Raw genomic sequence first — 12,469 nt, 5'->3', positions numbered from 1 at the left:
TTTGGTTCCATTCATTGTTCCCTCTATCCTTTCCAGACTCCCTGTCCCTGCAGCTGGAAAGCATCCCCATAGCATGATGCTGCCACCACCATACTTCACAGTAGGGATGGGTTGATGAGCTGTGCCTGATTTTCTCCAGACACAGCATTTTGCATTCAGGCCAAAGAGTCCATTTTTTAAAGGTTTTGCTCTGAATCTTTCACGTGTCTTTTTGTAAACTCCAGGCGTGCTGTCATGTGCCTTTTCTCAGGAGTGGCTTCCATCTGGCCACTCTCTGGGTAGTTCCATATTTAGTTTCCATTTACCAATGATGGAGACCACTGTGCTCTTGGAAACTTTCAACACTCTAGAAGTGTTTTCTAAATTATGTCCAAACAATTGAATTGGCCACAGGTGGACTCCAATCAAGTTGTAGTGACATCTCAAGGATAATCAAAGGAAATTGGGTGCACCTGAGCTCAATTTGGAGTGGCATATATTCCACATGTTGTTACAGCCTGAATTCTACACACAACACCCCATAATGACAAAGTGAAAACATGTTTTCAGATATTTTAGCAAATCTATTGAAAATGAAATACAGAAATATCTCATTTACATACATATTCACACCCCTGAGACAATACACCTTTGGCGCTCTAAGAGCATTGCACACCTGGTTTGTACAATAATGGCAAGTTGGTTGTTCATCATTGCTAGTCAGCCATTTTCAAGTCTTGACATAGATTTTCAAGCTGATTTAAGTCATAACTGTAACTCGGCCACTCAGGAATATTCAATGTGGTCTTGGAAAGCAACTCCAGTGTATATTTGGCCTTGTGTTTTAGGTTATTGTCCTGCTGAAAGGTGAATTTGTCTCCCGGTGTCTGTTGAAAGCAGACTGAACCAGGTTTACTTTAAGGATTTTGCCAGTGTTTAGCTCCATTTCGTTTCTTTTTATGATAAAAAAAACCCTCCTTGTCCTTGCATACCCATAACATGATGCAGCCACCACTATGCTTGAAAATATGAAGAGAGGCACTCAGTGATGTGTTGGATTTGCTCCAAACATAACGCTTTGTATTCAGGACATAATTCCTTTGACAATTGTTTTGTCAGCTTTACTTTATTGACTTATTGGAAACAGGAAGCATGTTTTGGAATATTTTTATATCTTCCTTCATTTCACACTGTCATTTAGGTTAGTATAGTGGAGTAACTACAATGTTGTTGATCCATCCTTAGTTTTCTCCTACCACAGCCATTCAACTCTGTAACTGTTTTAAAGTCACCATTGGCATCTTTGTGAAATCCCTGAGCGGTTTCCTTCCTCTCCAGTAATTGAGTTAGGAAGGACGCCTGTATCTTTGTGGGTGTATTGAGACACCATCCAAAGTGTAATTAATAACTTCACCATGCTCAAAGGGATTTTCAATGTCTGTTTTTGTTGTTGTTGTTGTTGACCAATCTACCAATAGGTGATCTTCTTTGCTAGGCATTGGAAAACCTCCCTGGTCTTTGTGGTTAAATCTGTGTTTGAAATTCACTGAGCGACCTTATAGATAATTGCATGTGAGGGGTACAGAGATGAGGTAGTTATTTTAAAATCTGGTTAAGTGTGCCTTGCTGGTTAAGTGTGCCTTGAATTCTAATAAATCCCTGACAGTGTCACCAGCAAAGCACCCCAACACCATGATGTCCTGATTCACGCAGTCTCCTCTGAACTGTTGATGTGGAGATGTATCTGTTACTTGAACTCTGTGAAGCATTTATTTAGGCTACAATCTGAGGCGCTGTTAACTCTAATGAACATATCCTCTGCAGCAGAGGTAACTCTGGATCTTCCTTTGCTGTGGAGGTCTTCATGAGAGCCACTTTCATCATAGCGATTGATGGTTTTTGCGAGTGCACTTGAAGAAACTTTCAAAGTTGTTGAAATGTTCCATTGACTGACCTTGATATCTTCAAGTCAATGATGGACTGTTGTTTCTCTTTGTTTATTTGAGCTGTTCTTGCCATAATATGGACTTGGTCTTTTTCCAAATAGGGCTATCTTCTGTATACCAACCGTACCTTGTCACAACACAACTGATTGGCTCAAACGCATTAATTGAAATGCATTCCAGGTGACTAACTCATGAAGGTGGTTGAGAGAATGCCAAAAGTGTGCAAAGCTGTCATCAAGGCAAAGGGTGACTACTTTGAAGAATCTCAAATATAAAATATATTTTCATTTGTTTAACACTTTTTTGGTTACTACATGATTCCATGTGTTATTTCATAGTTTCGATGTCTCCACTATCATTATGCAATGTATAAAATAGTATAAATAAATAAAAACACTTGAATGGGTAGGTGTGTCCACACTTTTGACTGGTGCTGGATATCAGACCAGGTTTTGTTCTACAGTAAGTAGGGATGTATAATGTGTCTAAATTGACAATGAGATAAAGTACAGCCTTGATATTCTTCTGAGGATATGCTTCTGCCAGCCTGGAATCATTATTTATTTAGACTAGAGAGAATCTGGTTTCTCCTCTGCATTAGACTTTCAACACTAGCCTGATATGTTTTAGAAGTTAGTTTTAGTTTGCTCCACAGAACGTGTAGATCAGGACTGTTTTGATCTACGTTAACTGATCTCCTACCAGATCTCCCAGGTGATAAATGAAACATTACACACGCGCCCAACACATAGGGCTGACTGTCAGTCAACCTCACAGCCAGTCGTCTCCTGAGGACACTCCCCTGTGTAGTGGCAAAATGGAAGTCCCAGCGCTCCTGCCAGCGCTGCTTCCTTTCATTTCCATCATGGAATTCCACCCTGGCTAGCGTGTGCCACGCCGCCTCCAGTAACATCAGACAGACGGTGCCTGTGGATCCCACCTCTGTGGGCGCCGCCACTCTCCTGCTCTCATCCCTGTTCATCATCACACACCAGTGGGGAGTTCTTACAAGATGCTTCTCCATAAGCCCTACTGTCTTCCCTCGTCTTGTCTGCTGTGTGTGCTGAAAATATACCACTGGATTCAGAGGATCCCCTCTGTGTTGCTTAGCTAATGCTGTTAGAAATACAGATTGTGATGGGCACGTCACTGCTTGAAAATTGTGAAGAAATTCTTGTTTTGACAATGTATTACACAAATGGATTTGTTAGCAATCCTTTATTCAGAAATTGTATTTTTTTATGTCTATACAGTATGTCCATGTCCACTGCAAGAGCTACTCCGTCTTGAAAGACCATAAACAGAGTTTGAGTGAAACAGTATATTTTTAGAATATGGAAAAGGATGAATTGTTTGTCTGTCTTGGGCTCTTTGAACATGTGTGTTACAGGAGTTGAATACATTGTGGGTCACCTACAAGAGGAGTTAACCTAAGTTCAGTGCTTTGTGGGTCACCTACAGGAGGGGTTAACCTCAGTTCAGTGCTTTGTGCAACACCTACAGGAGGGATTAACCTCAGTTCAGTGCTTTGTGGATCACCTACAGGAGGAGGTAACCTCAGTTCAGTGCTTTGTGGATCACCTACAGGAGGGGTTAACCTCAGTTCAGTGCTTTGTGCAACACCTACAGGAGGGATTAACCTCAGTTCAGTGCTTTGTGGATCACCTACAGGAGGAGGTAACCTCAGTTCAGTGCTTTGTGGATCACCTACAGGAGGGGTTAACCTCAGTTCAGTGCTTTGTGGATCACCTACAGGAGGGGTTAACCTCAGTTCAGTGCTTTGTGGATCACCTACAGGAGGGGTTAACCTCAGTTCAGTGCTTTGTGGATCACCTACAGGAGGAGGTAACCTCAGTTCAGTGCTTTGTGGATCACCTACAGGAGGGGGTAACCTCAGTTCAGTGCTTTGTGGATCACCTACAGGAGGGGGTAACCTCAGTTCAGTGCTTTGTGGATCACCTACAGGAGGGGTTAACCTCAGTTCAGTGCTTTGTGGATCACCTACAGGAGGGGTTAACCTCAGTTCAGTGCTTTGTGGATCACCTACAGGAGGAGGTAACCTCAGTTCAGTGCTTTGTGGATCACCTACAGGAGGGGGTAACCTCAGGTTTTGTGCTTTGCAAGAGTTGTGTTCAAAGAACTGAACTTAACTAATTGGGTTTGACTTTCATTTGTCATTCGTGTGCATTTTCTTCCTGCTTAGGGTCCTGAGCTATACAGCCAACCAAATATTATCTCACTGTGCAATTATCAGCAGCACACATAAAACACACATCAGACAGTTTGAAGTCTGTGATGGAACTAAACCAAACCAAATATTAATCACACTTGGCAAAATTAGCAAGCACAGGAATAATATGAATAATTAATGAATTTAGGATAATGGTTTTGCTGACAAACATACAACAAATACGTTTTCTTTGGCAATCATGTTTCTCTCAGACCTAGGACCACAGGGAAGCCGTTAGCAATCACTGTGAAGCATGTTTCTCTCAGACCTAGGACCACAGGGAAGCCGTTAGCAATCACTGTGAAGCATGTTTCTCTCAGACCTAGGACCACAGGGAAGCAGTTAGCAATCACTGTGAAGCATGTTTCTCTCAGACCTAGGAGCACAGGGAAGCCGTTAGCAATCACTGTGAAGCATGTTTCTCTCAGACCTAGGACCACAGGGAAGCCGTTAGCAATCACTGTGAAGCATGTTTCTTTCAGACCTAGGAGCACAGGGAAGCCGTTAGCAATCACTGTGAAGCATGTTACTTTCAGACCTAGGAGCACAGGGAAGCAGTTAGCAATCACTGTGAAGCATGTTTCCTTCAGACCTAGGAGCGCAGGGAAGCAGTTAGCAATCACTGTGAAGCATGTTTCATTCAGACCTAGGAGCACAGGGAAGCAGTTATAAGTGATATAAGATACTTCTACAGAAAAGTCCTTTCTCTGCCAGCTTTTCCCCAGTGTCATCAGCCTCCATCCTCCTCATAGACAAAAGAGAAAGGCTAGATAAATGCACTGACCAAATTAATATGCAGAGTAATCAGTATAGCCTCTAGCGGGGTGCATACTGCCATATCAACAAAGTAAATCAAGCCTTCTCTTGATGAGCTGTCTGCATAGACCAGGGGTGTCAAACAAATTTTCTCCACAGGAGCGCAATCGTTCTTCCCCGAGGTCCGGTGGGCCGCATTTAAAATGTTATATTTCCTCGCTGTCAAAAACATCAAATAAAAATGTATTCTCCCTGACTGTCTAGCTTTCGTTTCTATGACTGTTAGCAAGCTGGACAGAGTGAAGAGGCTATAAATATAGGTATATTATGATTTCTACAACATTGTTCCGCAGGCTGGATTGAATGAGCCTTGAGTTTGACACCTGGCATAGACTATCCCTTGGCTAATGATGAGCAGACTGCATAGACTATCCCGTGGCTAATGATGAGCAGACTGCATAGACTAACCCTTGGCTAAAGGTGAACAGTCTGCATAGACTATCCCTTGGCTAATTATGAGCAGTCTGCATAGACTATCCTTTGGCTAATGATGAGCAGTCTGCATAGACTATCCCTTGGCTAATGATGAGCAGTCTGCATAGACTATCCCTTGGCTAATGATGAGCAGACTGCATAGACTATCCCTTGGCTAATTATGAGCAGTCTGCATAGACTATCCCTTGGCTAAAGGTGAGCAGTCTGCATAGACTATCCCTTGGCTAATTATGAGCAGTCTGCATAGACTATCCCTTGGCTAAAGGTGAGCAGTCTGCATAGACTATCCCTTGGCTAATGATGAACAGACTAAATAGACAGAGTATTAGTAGATCCTTCTGTCTCTGCCCATATCGTCTGGTTGCTTCCGGCGATGTACCAACGCTCCAGCTGTTGCCTAGTTTACGTTGCTCTAAGGTCTGGGATATCTGAGACTACTCCCCAGAGTAGACTACTGCCCAGAGGAGACTACTCCCCAGAGGAGACTACTGCCCAGAGGAGACAATCAATCAAATGTATATATAAAGCCCTTTTTACACCAGCCGATGTCACAAAGTGCTGTACAGAAACCCAGCCTAAAAGCCCAAACAGCAAGCAATGCAGATGTAGAAGCCTGGTGGCTAGGAAAAACTCCCTAGAAAGGCGGGAACCTAGGAAGAAACCTAGAGAGGAACCAGGCTATGAGGGGTGGCCAGTCCTCTTCTGGCTGTGCCGGGTGGAGATTAGAAACCTAGAGAGGAAACTCTGAGGGGTGGCTAGTCCTCTTCTGGCTGTGCCGGGTGTAGACTATAATGGAACATGGCCAAGATGTTCAAACATTCATAGATGACCAGCAGAGTCTGATAATAATAATCACAGTGGTTGTAGAGGGTGAAACAGGTCAGCACCTCAGGAGTAAATGTCAGTAGTCTTTTCATAGCCGATCATTCAGAGTTAGAGACAGCAGGTGCGGTAGAGAGCGAGTCAAAAACAGCAGGTCTGGGACAGGTAGCACGTCCAGTGAACAGGTCAGGGTTCCATAGCCGCGGGCAGAACAGTTGAAACTGGGCAGCAGCACGACCAAGTGGACTGGGGACAGCAAGGAGTCATCGGGACAGGTAGTCCTGAGGCATGGTCCTAGGGCTTAGGTCCTCCGAGAGAAAGAGAGAGAAAGAGAGAGAGAGAATTAGAGGGAGCATACCTAAATTCACATAGGACAGAGGATTAGACAGGATAAATACTGAAGATATAACAGACTACCCCTAGCCCCTCGACAAAAACTATTGCAGCATAAAAACTAGAGGCTGAGACAGGAGGGGTCGGGAGACACTATCCCCGACGATATTCCCGGACAGGGCCAAACAGGAAGGATATAACCCCATCCACTTTGCCAAAGCACAGCCCCCACACCACCAGAGGGATATCTTCAACCACCAACCTACTACCCTGAGACAAGGCCGAGTATTGCCCACGAAGATCTCAGCCACGGCACAAACCCGAGGGGGGCTCCAACCCGGACCGGAAGATCACATCTGTGACTCAACCCACTCAAGTGATGCACCCCTCCTACTGCCCAGAGGGAACCTTGGGTTGCTTCAGGACAGACTGCTGTGTTGGCCTTCCTATGCAGCATGGATGTTGTCTGTTGATTTGTTTAGTGTGTCTCTTAGTGTGTCTCTAGTCTGCCATAGTCTAATATAGTCTGATATAGTCTAATATAGTCTGTCATAGTCTAATATAGTCTGTCATAGTCTAATATAGTCTGCCATAGTCTAATATAGTCTGTCATAGTCTAATATAGTCTGCCATAGTCTGATATAGTCTAATATAGTCTGTCATAGTCTGCCATAGTCTGATATAGTCTGTCATAGTCTGCCATAGTCTGATATAGTCTGTCATAGTCTAATATAGTCTGCCATAGTCTAATATAGTCTGTCATAGTCTAATATAGTCTGCCATAGTCTAATATAGTCTGTCATAGTCTGCCATAGTCTGATATAGTCTGTCATAGTCTGCCATAGTCTGATATAGTCTGTCATAGTCTAATATAGTCTGTCATAGTCTGTCATAGTCTAATATAGTCTGATATAGTCTAATATAGTCTGTCATAGTCTGCCATAGTCTGATATCGTCTGCCATAGTCTGTCATAGTCTGATATAGTCTGCCATAGTCTGATATAGTCTAATATAGTCTGTCATAGTCTGCCATAGTCTGATATAGTCTGATATAGTCTGATATAGTCTGTCATAGTCTAATATAGTCTGTCATAGTCTGCCATAGTCTGATATCGTCTGCCATAGTCTGTCATAGTCTGATATAGTCTGCCATAGTCTGATATAGTCTGTCATAGTCTAATATAGTCTGTCATAGTCTGCCATAGTCTGATATAGTCTGTCATAGTCTGATATAGTCTGCCATAGTCTGATATAGTCTGTCATAGTCTAATATAGTCTGTCATAGTCTGTCATAGTCTGATATAGTCTGTCATAGTCTAATATAGTCTGTCATAGTCTGCCATAGTCTGATATAGTCTGTCATAGTCTGATATAGTCTGTCATAGTCTGATATAGTCTGTCATAGTCTAATATAGTCTGTCATAGTATGTCATAGTCTGATATAGTCTGCCATAGTCTAATATAGTCTGTCATAGTCAAAAATATATATATATAAATATATATCTTTTTTTAACCTTTATTTAACCAGGCACACATTCTTATTTTCAATGACAGCCTGGGAACAGTGGGTTAACTGCCTGTTCAGGGGCAGAATGACAGATTTGTACCTTGTCAGCTCGGGGATTTCAACTCGCAACCTTCCGGTTTCTAGTCCAACGCTCTAACCACTAGGCTACGCTGCCGCCCCACTGTCATAGTCTGCCATAGTCTAATATAGTCTGTCATAGTCTGTCATAGTCTGATATAGTCTGATATAGTGTTATATAGTCTGCCATAGTCTGATATAGTCTGATATAGTCTGCCAAAGTCTGATATAGTCTGGTATAGTCTGGTACAGCCTCTCATAGTGTTGCATAGTCATGCATAGTCTGCCATAGTCTGGTATAGCCTGTCAAAGTCTGGCATAGTCTGTCATAGTCTTATCATAGTATTGTCAAAGTCTTGTCATAGTTTTGTCTTAGTCTTTCAAAGTCTGTCATAGTCTTGGCATAGTCTTTCATAGTCTGGCATAGTCTTTCATAGTCTTGGCATAGTCTTTCATAGTCTGGTATAGTCTTGGTGTAGTCTGGCATAGTCTAATATAGTCTGTCATAGTCTGCCATAGTCTGATATAGTATGTCATAGTCTAATATAGTCTGCCATAGTCTAATATAGTCTGATATAGTCTGTCATAGTCTGATATAGTCTGATATAGTATGCCATAGTCTGCCATAGTCTGATATAGTCTGTCATAGTCTAATATAGTCTGTCATAGTCTGCCATAGTCTGATATAGTCTGATATAGTCTGATATAGTGTGTCATAGCCTGATATAGTATGCCATAGTCTGCCATAGTCTGATATAGTCTGTCATAGTCTAATATAGTCTGTCATAGTCTGATATAGTCTGCCATAGTCTGATATAGTATGTCATAGTCTAATATAGTCTGCCATAGTCTGTCATAGTCTGCCATAGTCTGATATAGTCTGATATAGTCTGTCATAGTCTGCCATAGTCTGATATAGTCTGATATAGTCTGATATAGTCTGATATAGTATGTCATAGTGTCACGAATCCCGCTTCCTGAGTCTGTGTTTGCCTGTGTTTCTGTCCTGGAGTGTGTTTCCGGTGTCCTGGAACGCACCCTGTCTGGTTGCCGGGCGAATTAGCTTGTTGGGAGATCATGTTCACCCGCACCTGTATCCCATCAGTAATCTGCACACCTGTCCTGATCATCACCTCCCCCCTTCAAAAGCTCTGACCTGACATCCATTCCCTGCCGGATCGTTAGCCATGAACAGTATGTTGTGCCCACGAACCAGCCTCCAGTTTATAGAGTTTGTTTAGTTTTATTGTTTTGTACGTCTTGCTTGCCTTTAACTTACCGCCGTTTGTTTTGTCTACAGCCATTCACCCGGAACCCATACCCCATCCATGTCTGCTCGTCGCCAGTGTGTTATCCATTGGATCTGCCTATCCACTCCCATCAACCCACCTCCGCTGCCCGCTCCTCCACCCGGAACTATCTACCTCCACGTTCTCTTTAATTAATAAATACTCACCATCTTCTTACTCACCTTGTCCTGGTCTGCTTCTGGGTCCAATTCTGGTAAACCCTGACACATAGTCTGATATAGTATGTCATAGTCTGATATAGTATGCCATAGTCTGATATAGTATGCCATAGTCTGATATAGTATGTCATAGTCTGATATAGTATGTCATAGTCTGATATAGTATGTCATAGTCTGATATAGTCTGTCATAGTCTGATATAGTCTGATATAGTCTGTCATAGTCTGATATAGTCTGTCATAGTCTGTCATAGTCTGATATAGTCTGTCATAGTCTGATATAGTCTGTCATAGTCTGATATAGTCTGTCATAGTCTGATATAGTCTGCCATAGTCTGATATAGTCTGTCATAGTCTGATATAGTCTGTCATAGTCTAATATAGTCTGTCATAGTCTGCCATAGTCTAATATAGTCTGTCATATTCTGTCATATTCTGTCATAGTCTGCCATAGTCTAATATAGTCTGTCATAGTCTGATATAGTCTGGCATAGTCTGGCATAGTCTGTCATAGTCTGGTATAGTCTGATATAGTCTGTCATAGTCAGGTATAGTCTGATATAGTCTGCCATAGTTTAATATAGTCTGTCATAGTCTGATATAGTCTGTCATAGTCTGTATAGTCTGTCATAGTCTGTCATAGTCTATAGTCTGCCATAGTCTAATATAGTCTGATATAGTCTGCCATAGTCTGCCATAGTCTGCCATAGTCTGATATAGTCTGTCATAGTCTGTATGCCATAGTCTGCCATAGTCTGATATAGTCTGTCATAGTCTGATATAGTCTAATATAGTCTGTCATAGTCTGATATAGTCTGTCTGCCATAGTCTGTCTGATATAGTCTGTCATAGTCTGATATAGTCTAATATAGTCTGCCATAGTCTAATATAGTCTGATATAGTATGCCATAGTCTAATATAGTCTGTCATAGTCTGATATAGTATGTCATAGTCTGATATAGTATGCCATAGTCTGATATAGTCTGCCATAGTCTGCCATAGTCTGATATAGTCTGATATAGTATGATATAGTCTGTCATAGTCTGATATAGTATGTCATAGTCTGATATAGTCTGCCATAGTCTGATATAGTCTGATATATATAGTCTAATATAGTCTGATAGTCTGTATAGTCTGATATAGTCTGAGTATAGTCTGATATAGTATAGTCTGTCATAGTCTGATATATATAGTCATAGTCTGATATAGTCTGCCATAGTCTGATATAGTCTGATATAGTCTGATATAGTCTGCCATAGTCTGATATAGTCTGTCATAGTCTGATATAGTCTGTCATAGTCTGATATAGTATGTCATAGTCTGATATAGTCATAGTCTGATATAGTATGTCATAGTCTGATATAGTCTGATATAGTCTGCCATAGTCTGATATAGTCTGCCATAGTCTGATATAGTCTGTCATAGTCTGATATAGTCTGTCATAGTCTGATATAGTATAGTCTGTCATAGTCTGATATAGTCTGCCATAGTCTGATATAGTCTGATATAGTCTGCCATAGTCTGATATAGTCTGTCATAGTCTGATATAGTCTGTCATAGTCTGATAGTCTGATATAGTCTGCATAGTCTGATATAGTCTGCCATAGTCTAGTCTGATAGTCTTGTATAGTCTGATAGTCTTGAGTCTATAGTCTGTCATAGTTTGATATAGTCTGCCATAGTCTAATATAGTCTGTCATAGTCTGATATAGTCTGATATATAGTCTTATAGTCTGTCATATTCTGATATAGTCTGATATAGTATGTCATAGTCTGATATAGTCTGCTATAGTCTGTCTTAGTCTAATATAGTCTGTCATAGTCTGATATAGTCTGCCATAGTCTGATATAGTCTGTCATAGTCTGATATAGTCTGTCATAGTCTGATCTGATATAGTCTGATATAGTCTGTCATAGTCTGATATAGTCTGATATAGTCTGTCATAGTCTAATATAGTCTGTCATAGTCTGATATAGTCTGCCATAGTCTGATATAGTCTGCCATAGTCTTGATATAGTCTGTCATAGTCTGATATAGTATGTCATAGTCTGATATAGTATGTCATAGTCTGATATAGTCTTCATAGTCATATAGTATGTCATAGTCTGATAGTAGTCTACTGTATATAGTCTGATATAGTATGTCATAGTCTGATATAGTCTGTCATAGTCTAATATAGTCTGATAGTCTGACATAGTCTGTCCATAGTCTGATATAGTCTGCTGTCATAGTTTGTCTGTCATATAGTCTGTCTAGATAGTCTGATATAGTCTGTCCATAGTCTGATATAGTATGTCAATAGTCTGTCTGAATATAGTATGTCATAGTCTGCAAAGTCTGCCTAGTCTGTCTGTCATAGTCTGATATAGTCTGATATAGTCTGCCATAGTCTATATAGTCTGTCATATTCTGATATAGTCTGATATAGTCTGTCATAGTCTGATATAGTCTGTCATAGTCTGATATAGTCATGTCATATAGTCTGTCTGCCATAATATAGTCTGTCATATATAGTCTAATATAGTCTGTCATAGTCTGTATAGTAGTCTATTAGTCTGCCATAGTCTGATAGTCTGCCATAGTCTAATATAGTCTGTCATAGTCTGGAATCATATATAGTTAGTCTGATTCCTCTGTCATAGTCTGATATAGTCTGTCATAGTCTGATATAGTCTGTCGTAGTCTGCCATAGTCTGCTCATAGTCTTATAGTCATAATAGTCTAATATAGTCTTCATAGTCTGATATAGTCTGTCATAGTCTAATATAGTCTGCCATAGTCTGATATAGTCTGATATAGTGTCTGTCATAGTCTGATATAGTCTGATATAGTCTGCCATAGTATTGTCATAGTCT

This window comes from Oncorhynchus tshawytscha, unplaced genomic scaffold (assembly GCF_018296145.1).
Source record: "Oncorhynchus tshawytscha isolate Ot180627B unplaced genomic scaffold, Otsh_v2.0 Un_scaffold_3036_pilon_pilon, whole genome shotgun sequence".
NCBI lineage: Eukaryota > Metazoa > Chordata > Actinopteri > Salmoniformes > Salmonidae > Oncorhynchus > Oncorhynchus tshawytscha.
This window is presented reverse-complemented; position numbering follows the sequence as displayed.